This window comes from Lagenorhynchus albirostris, chromosome 2 (assembly GCF_949774975.1).
Source record: "Lagenorhynchus albirostris chromosome 2, mLagAlb1.1, whole genome shotgun sequence".
Taxonomy (NCBI): Eukaryota; Metazoa; Chordata; class Mammalia; order Artiodactyla; family Delphinidae; genus Lagenorhynchus; species Lagenorhynchus albirostris.
Window position 1 is genome coordinate 59,146,559 of NC_083096.1, and position 12,183 is coordinate 59,158,741.

Below are 12,183 nucleotides of genomic sequence, written 5' to 3' on the forward strand. Positions count from 1 at the left end.
AGTTCACAAGTGAAATAGGACAGAACATCCAATGCCTCGTAAATTTTCTGGTATATAGTAGGCACTAAATAAATATTTGTTGAAAAAAATGAATAAATGAGTAAGTCAATGAATGAATTTTTACCTTTAGATAATTTAGTAGGCACAGTAATGGACCTCCCAAAATGCCCAAACTCTAATTCCTGGAACTTGTGATTATGTTGCATGACATGGCAAGAAGGAATTTCCTGATGTAATTAAGGGTACAGACCTTGAGATTGTGAGATTATCCTGGATTACCCATGTGGGCCCAGTCTAATCACATGAGACCTTAAAGGCAGAAAACCTTTCCTGGTTAGGTTATAAAAGGATGAGATAGAGGAAAAAAGAGAAGAGATTCAAAGTGAGAGAATGAGTTTACCCACTATTGCTGGCTTTGAAGATGGAGGAAGGGGGGTCACAAACCTAGGAATGTGAGTAACCTCAAGAAACTGGGAAAAGCCCTCAGCTGACAGCAAACAAGAAATCAGGGACCAGGACTTCCCTGGTGGCGCAGTGGTCAAGAATCCGTCTGCCGATGCTGGGGACACGGGTTCGATCCCAGGTCCAGAAAGATCCCACATGCTGCAGAGCAACTAAACCCGTGCACCACAACTACTGAGCCTGTGCTCTGGAGCCAGTGAGCCACAACTACTGAAGCCTGGGTGCCTAGAGCCCGTGCTCCACAACAAGAGAAGCCACTGCAGTGAGAAGCCCATGCTCCGCAACGAAGAGTAGCCTGCGCTCGCAGCAACTAGAGAAAGCCCACACAGCAATGAAGACCGAACGCAGCCAAGAATAAATAAATAAAAAATAATAAAATTCCCTTAAAAAATTACATATTGTGGGGCTTCCCAGGTGGCGCAGTGGTTGGGAGTCTGCCTGCCAATGCAGGGGACACGGGTTCGAGCCCTAATCTGGGAAGATCCCACATGCCGCGGAGCAACTAACCCCGTGAGCCACAACTACTGAGCTTGCGCGTCTGGAGCCTGTGCTCCGCAACGGGAGAGGCCGCGACAGTGAGAGGCCCACGCACCGCGATGAAGAGTGGCCCCCGCTCACCGCAACTGGAGAAAGCCCTCACACAGAAACGAAGACCCAACACAGCCAAAAATAAATAAATTAATTAAAAAATTACATATTTTATGATTCCAACCACATGACATTCTGGAAAAATCACAGCTATGGAGACAGAAAAAAGTTCAGTGGTTGTCATGGGTTTGGAGGCACAGAGGCTTTTCGGGGCAGTGAAACTATTGTGTATAATACTACAAAGGTGGATATATATCATTAGAAATTAAAAAAATTTTTTTTAACATCTTTATTGGAGTATAATTGCTTTACAATGGTGTGTTAGTTTCTGTAATATAACAAAGTGAATCAGTTATACATATACATATGTCCCCATATCTCTTCCCTCTTGTGTCTCCCTCCCTCCCACCCTCCCTATCCCACCCCTCTAGGTGGTCACAGAGCACCGAGCTGATCTCCCTGTGCTATGCGGCTGCTTCCCACTAGCTATCTATTTTACGTTTGGTAGTGTATATATGTCCATGCCACTTTCTCACTTTGTCGCAGCTTACCCTTCCCCCTCCCTGTATCCTCAAGTCCATTCTCATTAGAAATTTATCCAAACCCATAGAATGTATGACACCAAGAGCAAACTCTAAGGTAAATTATGGACTTTGGGTAATAATGATGTGTCAATGCAGGGTCATCAGTTGTAACATATGTACCCCAGAGTGGCGAGGCCTGTGGATAATGGGGTAGGCTATGCATGGGGAGGGGTAAGGAGTTATATGGGAGCTCTGTACATGCTGCTCAAATTTCCTATGAACCTAAAACTGCTCTAAAAATAAACCCTATTTTTAAAAATGCTATTGCTACTATTTTTTGAGCACCTATTCTGTGCCAGATACCAGGCTGGGCTATGTTAGCTATTTCTTGTCCTCACAGCAACCCGTAAAATAGCTGTTATTAACTTTATTCTACAAATTAGAAAACTGTTTTTTGTCCAGAATAAATGAGTTTGTCAAGGTCATTCAGCTAATAAGTGAGAATCTGAGATGTTAACCTTGATTCCCTGGCTGCAAAGACCTGTACTTTTTTTTTATTATATCATTTTCACTAATAAACAACACTATATATTCCTTTTTATAAATACAAGGGGGGCATTATATTTAACAATATGGAGGACATGATAACAATCACTGAATCTTCAAGCAGAAAAAATACCTAAGAAGTAAGGAAATAAAAAGATTATGGCTGAGAAAAATGGAAAATAAGGAGGTACACAGGAAGTAGCTAAAAGTCCTTTCCAGAGAAGAATGCTGTTCAAAGGCCAATTATATCTGGAAGATTCCAACTTCCAGCTACAGGGAAGTAGTCCCTAACAAACCAACTCTCCAAGAGAAAACAACCATAAACTCTGGACTCCAGAGAGCAACCCAAAGCAGGTAGACATTGGGGAGGGGGGTCATCTACACTTGGAAGAAGGGAATAGCACCCAGATGAAAATTTTTCCCATTTTTGTCAAATTTTTGCCTCAGACAAGGCTAAAACTTAGATAGAAAATCCAAAATCTTACTGACCTGAAGAATCAGAAGGCAAAGTTCAGGGCAACCATAGCAGCTAGAGGGAAAAAATCTAGAAAAGGAGAACTCCAGAGAAAGGGAGTCCCAAATTCTGTATATAATGTGCCCAAATCTCTAGCTGCTCATGAACTGCTGTGTGGACGGTAGAGGTCAAGCATATGGCTAAGGCTCAAAGAATTGAACAAAGATTTCTGCTGCTGTCCATTATGAAGGAGTTAGAATTTAGAGTTTGAGTTCAGTTGAGTTACCTGCCTGGTAGAAAAAATATTCCATAATCTTCAGGGAATCCAGCATCTCCACAATGAGCAGTTCAAAATGTCCGGGTGGCAACAAAAAAATTATTATACATATAAATAAACAAGAAAATGTGACCCACACTTTTAAAAAAGGCAATGTAATAGAGACTGACCCCAAAATAACTCAGGTGTTGGAAACTGAGACAAAGATTTTAGATCAGCTATTATAATTATGCTCAAAATGTAAATGAAAATATGGTCATAATTAATGAACAAATAGGAAATCTCAGCAGAGAAATGGAAACTACAAAAAAGTGTGGAAATTCTAGAACTAAAAAATATAGTGTCTAAAATTTTTAAATTCACTGGGTGGACTTAACAGTAGATTGGCGATGACCAAATAGAATTATTGAACTTCAAGTTAGCTAAATAGGCATTACTGAATCTGAAGAACAGAAAGATTGCATACAGCAAAAAAAAAAAAAAAAAAAGAAGAAGAAAGAAAAAGAAAAAAGGTTCAGTGACATGTGGAACTGATAATGTGGTTGGGTAAGATAATACAAAGATGTTTTCTTACTGACCATAAAACCCACATTCTAAATACATGCTATTTGCATATACTAAATCTGATTTCAGGATGATGTCAATATTTGGCTATAGTTTTCTTTCTATGAGGCCTGCTATTCCCATCTTCAATGGTTTTTATTAGTTAATTCACCCAGCTGTTATGGAGCCTTTTTTCCTTGTATCAGCCACTGTGCTAATTGCTGTAGAAAATAGATGAAATGGATATTATTCTTGAAAGGGCATGAAATGAGTGCTAGAGATGCAGGCAAAAGGCTATTGTATTATTATGATGAGAGCTTCACTGGAGTAATTCTTTCAGCAACTGTCCACCTCCTTACACTGGAGAGATCAGGAGAAGGAGTTGATCCCACAGTGTTTCAGTCCCTCCCTCCCTTCTCTTTGGGATCTGCTTGCCCGCAGAGAACTTGTGTCCTACTCTGTGATATGTGGTATAAGGTGTTGTCCTCCAGGAGAAGACTTGTGTTTGACATGTGAGGTCAGAGATGAACTGGGTAAGTCCAGTTCTAGGTGCAATGTTAAGAAGTCAGTTGCTTAAGACCTAAGCCAAGTTCACCAAATTGTATGTCTATATTAACATTCTTAGTGGTGGTGTAGTATTTTGATGACCTATATGTACCATAGTTTAGGTTGTTTCTGATTTTTTCTTTTTGCTGTTACTAATAGTACTGCAATGAGCAAATTTTTATATGTATATCTTTTTTATTTTTTGGAAGTTTTAAATTTTATTTTTTTTATACAGCAGGTATAAATTTTATAAATGTAAGTGTATACATGTTAATCCCAATCTCCCAATTCATCACACCACCACTTCTCCTGGACACTTTCCCCCTTGGTGTCATATATTTGATCTCTACATCTGTGTCTCTATTTCTGCACTGCAAACCTGTTCAGCTGTACCATTTATCTAGGTTCCACATATATGCCTTAATATATGATATTTGTTTTTCTCTTTCTGACTTCCTTCACTCTGTATAACAGTCTCTAGATCCATCCATGTCTCTACAAATGACCCAGTTTCATTCCTTTTTATGGCAGAGTAATATTCCATTGTATATATGTACCATATCTTCTTTATCAATTCATCTGTGGATGGGCATTTAGGTTGCTTCCATGTCCTGGCTATTGCAAATAGTGCTGCAATGAACATTGGGGTTCATGTGTCTTTTTGAATTATGGTTTTCTCTGGGTATATGCCAAGTAGTGGGATTGCTGGGTCATATGGTAATTCTATTTTTAGTTTTTTAAGGAAGATCCATACTGTTCTCCATAGTGCTGTATCAATTTACATTCCCACGAACAGTGCAAGAGGGTTCCCTTTTCTCCACATCCTCTGCAGCATCTGTTGTTTGTAGATTTTCTGATGATGCCCATTCTAACTGGTGTAAGGTGATACCTCATTGTAGGTTTGATTTGCATTTCTTTAATAATTAGTGATGTTGAGCAGCTTTTCATGTGCTTCTTGGTCATCTGTATGTCTTCTTTGAAGAAATGTCTATTTAGGTCTTCTGCCCATTTTTGATTGGGTTGATTTTTTTTTTAATATTGAGCTGCATGAGCTGTTTATATATTTTGGAGATTAATCCTTTGTCCGTTGATTCGTTTGCAAATATTTTCTCCCAGACCGAGGGTCATCTTTTCATCTTGTTTATGGTTTTCTTTGCTGTGCGAAAGCTTTGAAGTTTCATTAGGTCCCATTTGTTTATTTTTGTTTTTATTTCCATTACTCTAGGAGGTGGTTCAAAAAAGACCTTGCTGTGATTTATGTCAAAGAGTGTTCTTCCTATGTTTTCCTCTAAGAGTTTTATACTGTCTGGTCTTACATTTAGGTCTCTAATCCATTTTGCATTTATTTTTGTGTATGGTGTTAGGGAGTGTTCTAATTTCATTCTTTTACATGTAGCTGGCCAGTTTTCTCAGCACCACTTATTGAAGAGACAGACATTTCTCCACTGTATATCCTTGCCTCCTTTGTCATAGATTAGTTGACCATAGGTGCGTGGGTTTATCTCCATAGGTGCGTGGGTTTATCTCTCGGCTTTCTATCCTGTTCCATTGATCTATATTTCTGTTTTTGTGTCAGTACCATACTGTCTTGATTACTGTAGCTTTGTAGTATAGTCTGAAGTCTGGGAGTCTGATTCCTCCAGCTCTGTTTTTTTCCCTCAAGACTGCTTTGGCTATTCAGGGTCTTTTGTGTCTCCATACAACCTTTAAGATTTTTTGTTCTAGTTCTGTAAAAAATGCCATTGGTAATTTGATAGGGATTGCATTGAATCTGTAGATTGCTTTGGGTAGTATAGTCACTTTCAATATTGATTATTCCAATCCAAGAACATGGTATTTCTCTCCATTTGCTTGTATCATCTTTAATTTCTTTCATCAGTGGCTTATAGTTTTCTGCATACAGGTCTTTTTTCTCCCTAGGTAGGTTTATTCCTAGGTATTTTATTCTTTTTGTTGCAATGGTAAATGGGAGTGTTTCCTTAATTTCTCTTTCAGATTTTTCATCATTAGTGTATAGGAATGCCAGAGATTACTGTGCATTACTTTTGTATTCTGCAACTTTACCAAATTCATTGATTAGCTCTAGTAGTTTTCTGGTGGCATTTAGGATTCTCTGTGTATGGTATCATGACATCTGCAAACAGTGACAGTTTTATGTCTTCTTTTCCAATTTGTATTTCTTTTATTTCTTTTCCTTCTCTGATTGCCATAGCTAGGACTTCCAAAACTATGTTGAATAATAGTGGTGAGAGTGGACATCCTTGTCTTGTTCCTGATCTTAGAGGAAATGGTTTCAGTTTTTCACTATTGAGAATGATGTTTGCTGTGTGTTTGTTGTATATGGCCTTTATTATGTTGAGGTAGGATCCCTCTATGCCAACTTTCTGGAGAGTTTTTATCATAAATCGGTGTTGAATTTTGTCAAAATCCTTTGCTGCATCTATTGAGATGATCATATGTTTTCTATTCTTCAATTTGTTAATATGGTGTATCACATTGATTGGTTTGCGTATATTGAAGAATCCTTGCATCCCTGGGATAAATCCCACTTGATCATGGTGTATGATCCTTTTAATGTGTTGTTGGATTCTGTTTGCTGGCATTTTGTTGAGCTTTTCTGCAACTATATTCATCAGTGATATTGGTCTGTAATCTTCTTTTTTTGTAGTATCTTTGTCTGGTTTTGGTATCAGGGTGATGGTGGCCTCATAGAATGAGTTTGGGAGTGTTCCTTCCTCTGCAATTTTTGGAAGAGTTTGAGAAGGATGGGTGTTAGCTCTTCTCTAAATGTTTGACAGAGTTCACCTGTGAAGCCATAAGTCCTGGACTTTAGTTTGTTGGAAGATTTTTAATCACAGTTTCAATTTCATTACTTGTGATTGGTCTGTTCATACTTTGTATATCTTGCTGGTTCAGTCTTGGAATGTTATACCTTTCTCAGAATTTATCTATTTCTTCCAGGTTGTCCATTTTATTGGCATACAGTTGCTTGTAGTAGTCTCTTAGGATGCTTTGTATTTCTGCTGTGTCTGTTGTAACTTCTCCATTTTCATTTCTACTTTTATTGATTTGAGTCCTCTCCCACTTTTTCTTGATGAGTGTGGCTAATGGTTTATCAATTTCTTTATCTTCTCAAAGAACTACCTTTTAGTTTTATTTATCTTTGCTATTGTTTTCTTTGTTTCTATTTCATTTATTTCTCTTCTGATCTTTATGCTTTCTTTCCTTCTACTAACTTTGGGTTTTGTTTGTTCTTCTTTCTCTAGTTCCTTTAGGTGTAAGGTAAGATTGTTTATTTGAAATTTTTCTTGTTTCTTGAGGTAGGCTTGTCTTGCTATAAACTTCCCTCTTAGAACTGCTTTTGCTGAATCCCATAGGTTTTTGGATCATCGTGTTTTTGTTGGCATTTTTCTCTAGGTATTTTTAAATTTCCTCTTTGATTTCTTCAGTGATCTCTTGGTTATTTAGTAATGTATTGTTTAGCCTCCATGTGTGTGTATTTTTTACAGATTTTTTTTCCTGTAATTGATATCTAGTCTCATAGCATTGTGGTTGGAGAAGATACTTGATACGATTTCAATTTTCTTAAATTTACCAAGGCTTGATTTGTGACCCAAGATATGATCTATCCTGGAAAACGTTCCATGAGCACTTGAGAAGAAAGTGTATTCTGCTGTTTTTGAATGGAATGTCCTATAAATATCAATTAAATCTATCTGGTCTATTGTGTCATTTAAAGCTTGTGTTTCCCTATTAATTTTCTGTCTGGATGATCTGTCCATTGGTGTAAGTGAGGTGTTAAAGTCCCCCACTATTATTGTGTTACTGTAGATTTCCTCTTTTATAGCTGTTACCAGCTGCCTTATGTATTGAGGTGCTTCTATGTTGGGTGCATATATATTTACAATTGTTATATCTTCTTCTTGGATTGATCCTTTATGTAGTGTCCTTCTTTGTCTCTTGTAATAGTCTATTTTAAAGTCTAATTTGTCTGATATGAGTATTGCTACTCCAGTTTTCTTTTGATTTCCATTTGCATGGAATATCTTTTTCCATCCCTTCGCTTTCAGTCTGTATGTGTCCCTAGGTCTGAAGTGGGTCTCTTGTAGATAGCATATATATGGGTCTTGTTTTTGTATCCATTCAGCAAGCCTGTGTCTTTTGGTTGGACCATTTAATCCATTCACATTTAAGATAATTATGGATATGTATGTTCCTGTGACCATTTTCTTAATTGTTTTGGGTTTGTTTTTGTAGGTCCTTTTCTCCTCTTGTGTTTCACACTTAGAGAAGATCCTTTAGCATTTGTTGTAGAGCTGGTTTGGTGGTGCTGAATTCTCTTAGCTTTTGCTTATCTGTAAAGCTTTTGATTTCTCCATCGAATCTGAATGAGATCCTTGCCAGGGAGAGTAATCTTCATTGTAGTTTCTTCCATTTCATCACTTTAAATATGTCATGCCACTCCCTTCTGTCTTGTAGAGTTTCTGCTGAGAAATCAGCTGTTAACTGTATGGGAGTTCCCTTGTATGTTATTTGTCATTTTTCCCTTGTTGCTTTCAATAATATTTCTTTGTCTTTAATTTTTGTCAATTTGATTATTATGTGTCTCGGTGTGTTTCTCCTTGAGTTTATACTGCCTGGGACTCTCTGCGTTTCCTGGACTGGGTGGCTATTTCCTTTCCCATGTTAGGGAATTTTTCGACTCTAATCTCTTCAATTATTTTCTCTGGTCCTTTCTCTCCCTCTTCTCCTTCTGGGACCCCTGTAATGCAAATGTTGTTATGTTTAATGTTGTCCCAGAGTTCTCTTAGGCTGTCTTCATTTCTTTTCATTATTTTTTCTTTATTCTGTTCTGTGGCAGTGAATTCCACCATTCTGTCTTCCAGGTCACTTATCCGTTCTTCTGCCTCAGTTATTCTGCTATTGATTCCTTCTAGTGTATTTTTCATTTCAGTTATTGTATTATTTATCTCTGTTTGTTTGTTCTTTAATTCTTCTAGGTGTTTGTTCTTGAATTCTTCTAGGTGTTTGTTAAACATTTCTTGCATCTTCTCAATCTTTGCCTCCATTCTTTTTTGAGGTCCTGTATCATCTTCACTATCATTATTCTGAATTCTTTTTCTGGAAGGTTGCCTATCTCCACTTCATTTAGTTGTTTTTCTGGGGTTTTGTCTTGTTCCTTCATCTGGTACATAGCCCTCTGCCTTTTCATCTTGTCTATCTTTCTGTGAATGTGTTTTTTGTTCCACAGGCTGCAGGACTGTAGCTCTTCTTGCTTCTGCTGTCTGCCCTCTGGTGGATGAGGCTATCCAAGAGGATTGTGCACTGATGGGAGGGACTGGTGGTGGGTAGAGCTGGGTGTTGCTCTGGTGGGCAGAGCTCAGTAAAACTTTAATCCACTTGTCTGCTGATAGATGGGACTGTGTCCCCTCCCTGTTTGTTGTTTGGCTGAGGCGACCCAACAGTGGAGCCTACCCAGCTCTTTGGTGGGACTAATGGCGGACTCTGGGAGGGCTCATGCAAAGGAGTACTTTCCAGAACTTCTGCCACCAGTGTCCTTGTCCTCACGGTGAGCCACAGCCACCCCCTGACTCTGCATGAGACCCTCCGACACTAGCAGGTAGGTCTGGTTTGTCTCCCCTGGGGTCACTGCTCCTTCCCCTGGGTCCCAATGCGCACACTACTTTGTGTGTGCTGCCAAGAGTGGAGTCTCTGTTTCTCCCAGTCCTGTCAAAGTCCTGCAGTCAAATCTCACAAGGCTTCAACGTCTGATTCTCTAGGAATTCCTCCTCCCGTTGCCGGACCCCCAGGTTGGGAAGCCTGACATGGGGTTCAGAACCTTCACTCCAGTGGGTGGACTTCTGTGGTATAAGTGTTCTCCAGTTTGTGAGTCACCCACCTAGCAGTTATGGGATTTGATTTTATTGTGATTGCGCCCCTCCTACCATCTCATTGTGGGGTATCTTTTTTGGTGTGTTCCAGTGTCTTCCTGTCAATGATTGTTCTGCAGTTAGTTGTGATTCCAGTGCTCTTGCAAGAGGGAGTTACATGGATATTTCTGAATAAAGAAATGGCATTGCTGGGTCAATGGGTTAAAGGCTGATAACTATTGACAAAATTTCCTCCAGAATACGTTGTAACAATTTTTACACCCACCAATTTTTCACAATCTCCTATCTTTTCATTTGGACCATCCACCTGTCCTCATGCAAACTTGTAGGAGCTCCATTTTGACTGCCTCATTCATCCACATCTTAATACTCTTTGTAGACACAAATCCCTGGGGATTGCCTACTGTCTGGGACGTTCTGTAAAAGATGCAATATTTGCTGATAAATGTGTTGTCCTCTCTCTCTTCAACAATATGCCCCCAATTTCTATATAGACAACAGAAATATATCCAGTTTTTCAATATATGGTTTGAACACATGGATGTCAAACACTCAACAAGATTTATTTTTAACCATGAAAAGTTTTCCATTTCCTGAGGGCTTGGTGGTAGAGAATGGGGATATAAAAGTAGGATGGAAGTCATTTTTGAGGATAAAGCCTTTTAATTCCATATTCTGAACTGAAACATGCCAGTGGAGCTAAACCAAACACTTCTGGTATCATATCTCAAAATAGTTTACCAACATAATGATAATAAAAACTTGTCTATGTTTAGATTAGAGACCTTACAAAACACTTGAAAGACAAGTGGGGTGTGGATTAATATCCCCATTTTAAAAATGAAGAAACTGAGTTTCAGAGAACACAAGTGTCTTGCCCAGGGTCACATTGTAAGTGGCCAAACAGGGACTTAAACTCAGACCTACATTCCAGTTTGAGCTGACAAGAAAGACTGAGACAGATTAAACAGCACGGTGAATAGCTAAGAGTAAACTTGGCTTCCTTTCCTCTGCCTTCATTCATGTAAGAGTAAGCAAAGTACAGTGGAAAGGGGTACCTTGCATGGGAAGAAATTGGTAAACAGTTATTTCTTATCCAGGTATCTGCTCCTGAATTCTCACCTTGCTGTCTGGTCTGGAACCACCATCCTTCCCAAGATCTTCTCTCGCAGGGATTGATGCTGCCACCTCAACACTGAACCTCTAGGGGGGCACTGATCCCTCCCACCCCTCACCTGACCATAATTAAGTATGAGAGAAAAACCTCAATGACCGTTTATTAACTAGCTTCTACGTGCCAATTACTGGGCTAGATTCTTTAATATTATCTCATCTAAACTGGGATTCGTATGCCCATTTTACATGTCAGGAAACTGTCAAGACTCCAGTAAGAACAGAATAGTCAAACATGTCTCTTTTCATCTTGAAGTGACAAAGACGAGTGGCAGATTCTTTTGCATATTAAAACTAAAATATGCATCAAATGCTAAAGAAAAAATTAAAACAGCAAAATCAAAGATAATTCCACCAATCTAACACAGCTATCTTTTGTGTACTGTCTTATTATGTGCATACATTGTTCTAGAATTTGCAATCGACATGTATGCAAATTTTATGTTCACTTATAAAATTTAGCATCAGAACCATCTTCCACGTTACCACTATCTTCGTAATGAGCATTTTAGTGGTTGCAGAGTAAATGATTTTCCCCATGGACATTTAGGTTGTTTCCAGTATTTGGTTGTCCAAATCAAATTATGTTTTGTGCTAAGCGTTTTGTTACTGTTAAATTATTTCCTTAGAATAAATTCTCAAGAGCCATATTATTGAATAAAAGGGTATAAACATTTTTTATAGCTCTTCCCACATGGTACCACATTACTAGGCAAAAGGGCTGTATTAATCTAAGTGACACACATAAGTAAGTGCAGAGTTAGATATTTTCAAAAGAAACCATGCTGTTTTCCATTCCTGGCCATTTGATGAGTTAGGAACCTTGAAAGACTCTCCACATTAAAACAACCAAGATATTGAATAAAATATAAAAGCCATTTTCTTAAATTAATTACTGAACTGACAAGAAAATACAGAATCTAAGATCCTCAAAATGGATTAAAACCAACAACCCTGGAAAGTAAGTACTAAAGCTCTCCTTTACCTTGGGTACTGCTCAACACAGAAGAATACCACATTGATGATTTGTATCCTTCCTTTGTATGATACTTGTATCATATTAAGAAACACATGGTTCAATTTGATACATTATTGGTGACATTAAGTTTGATCACTAGATTAAGGTGGTATCTGTCAGATTTCTCCATTGTAAAGGCACCTTTACCCACTTGTAATGAA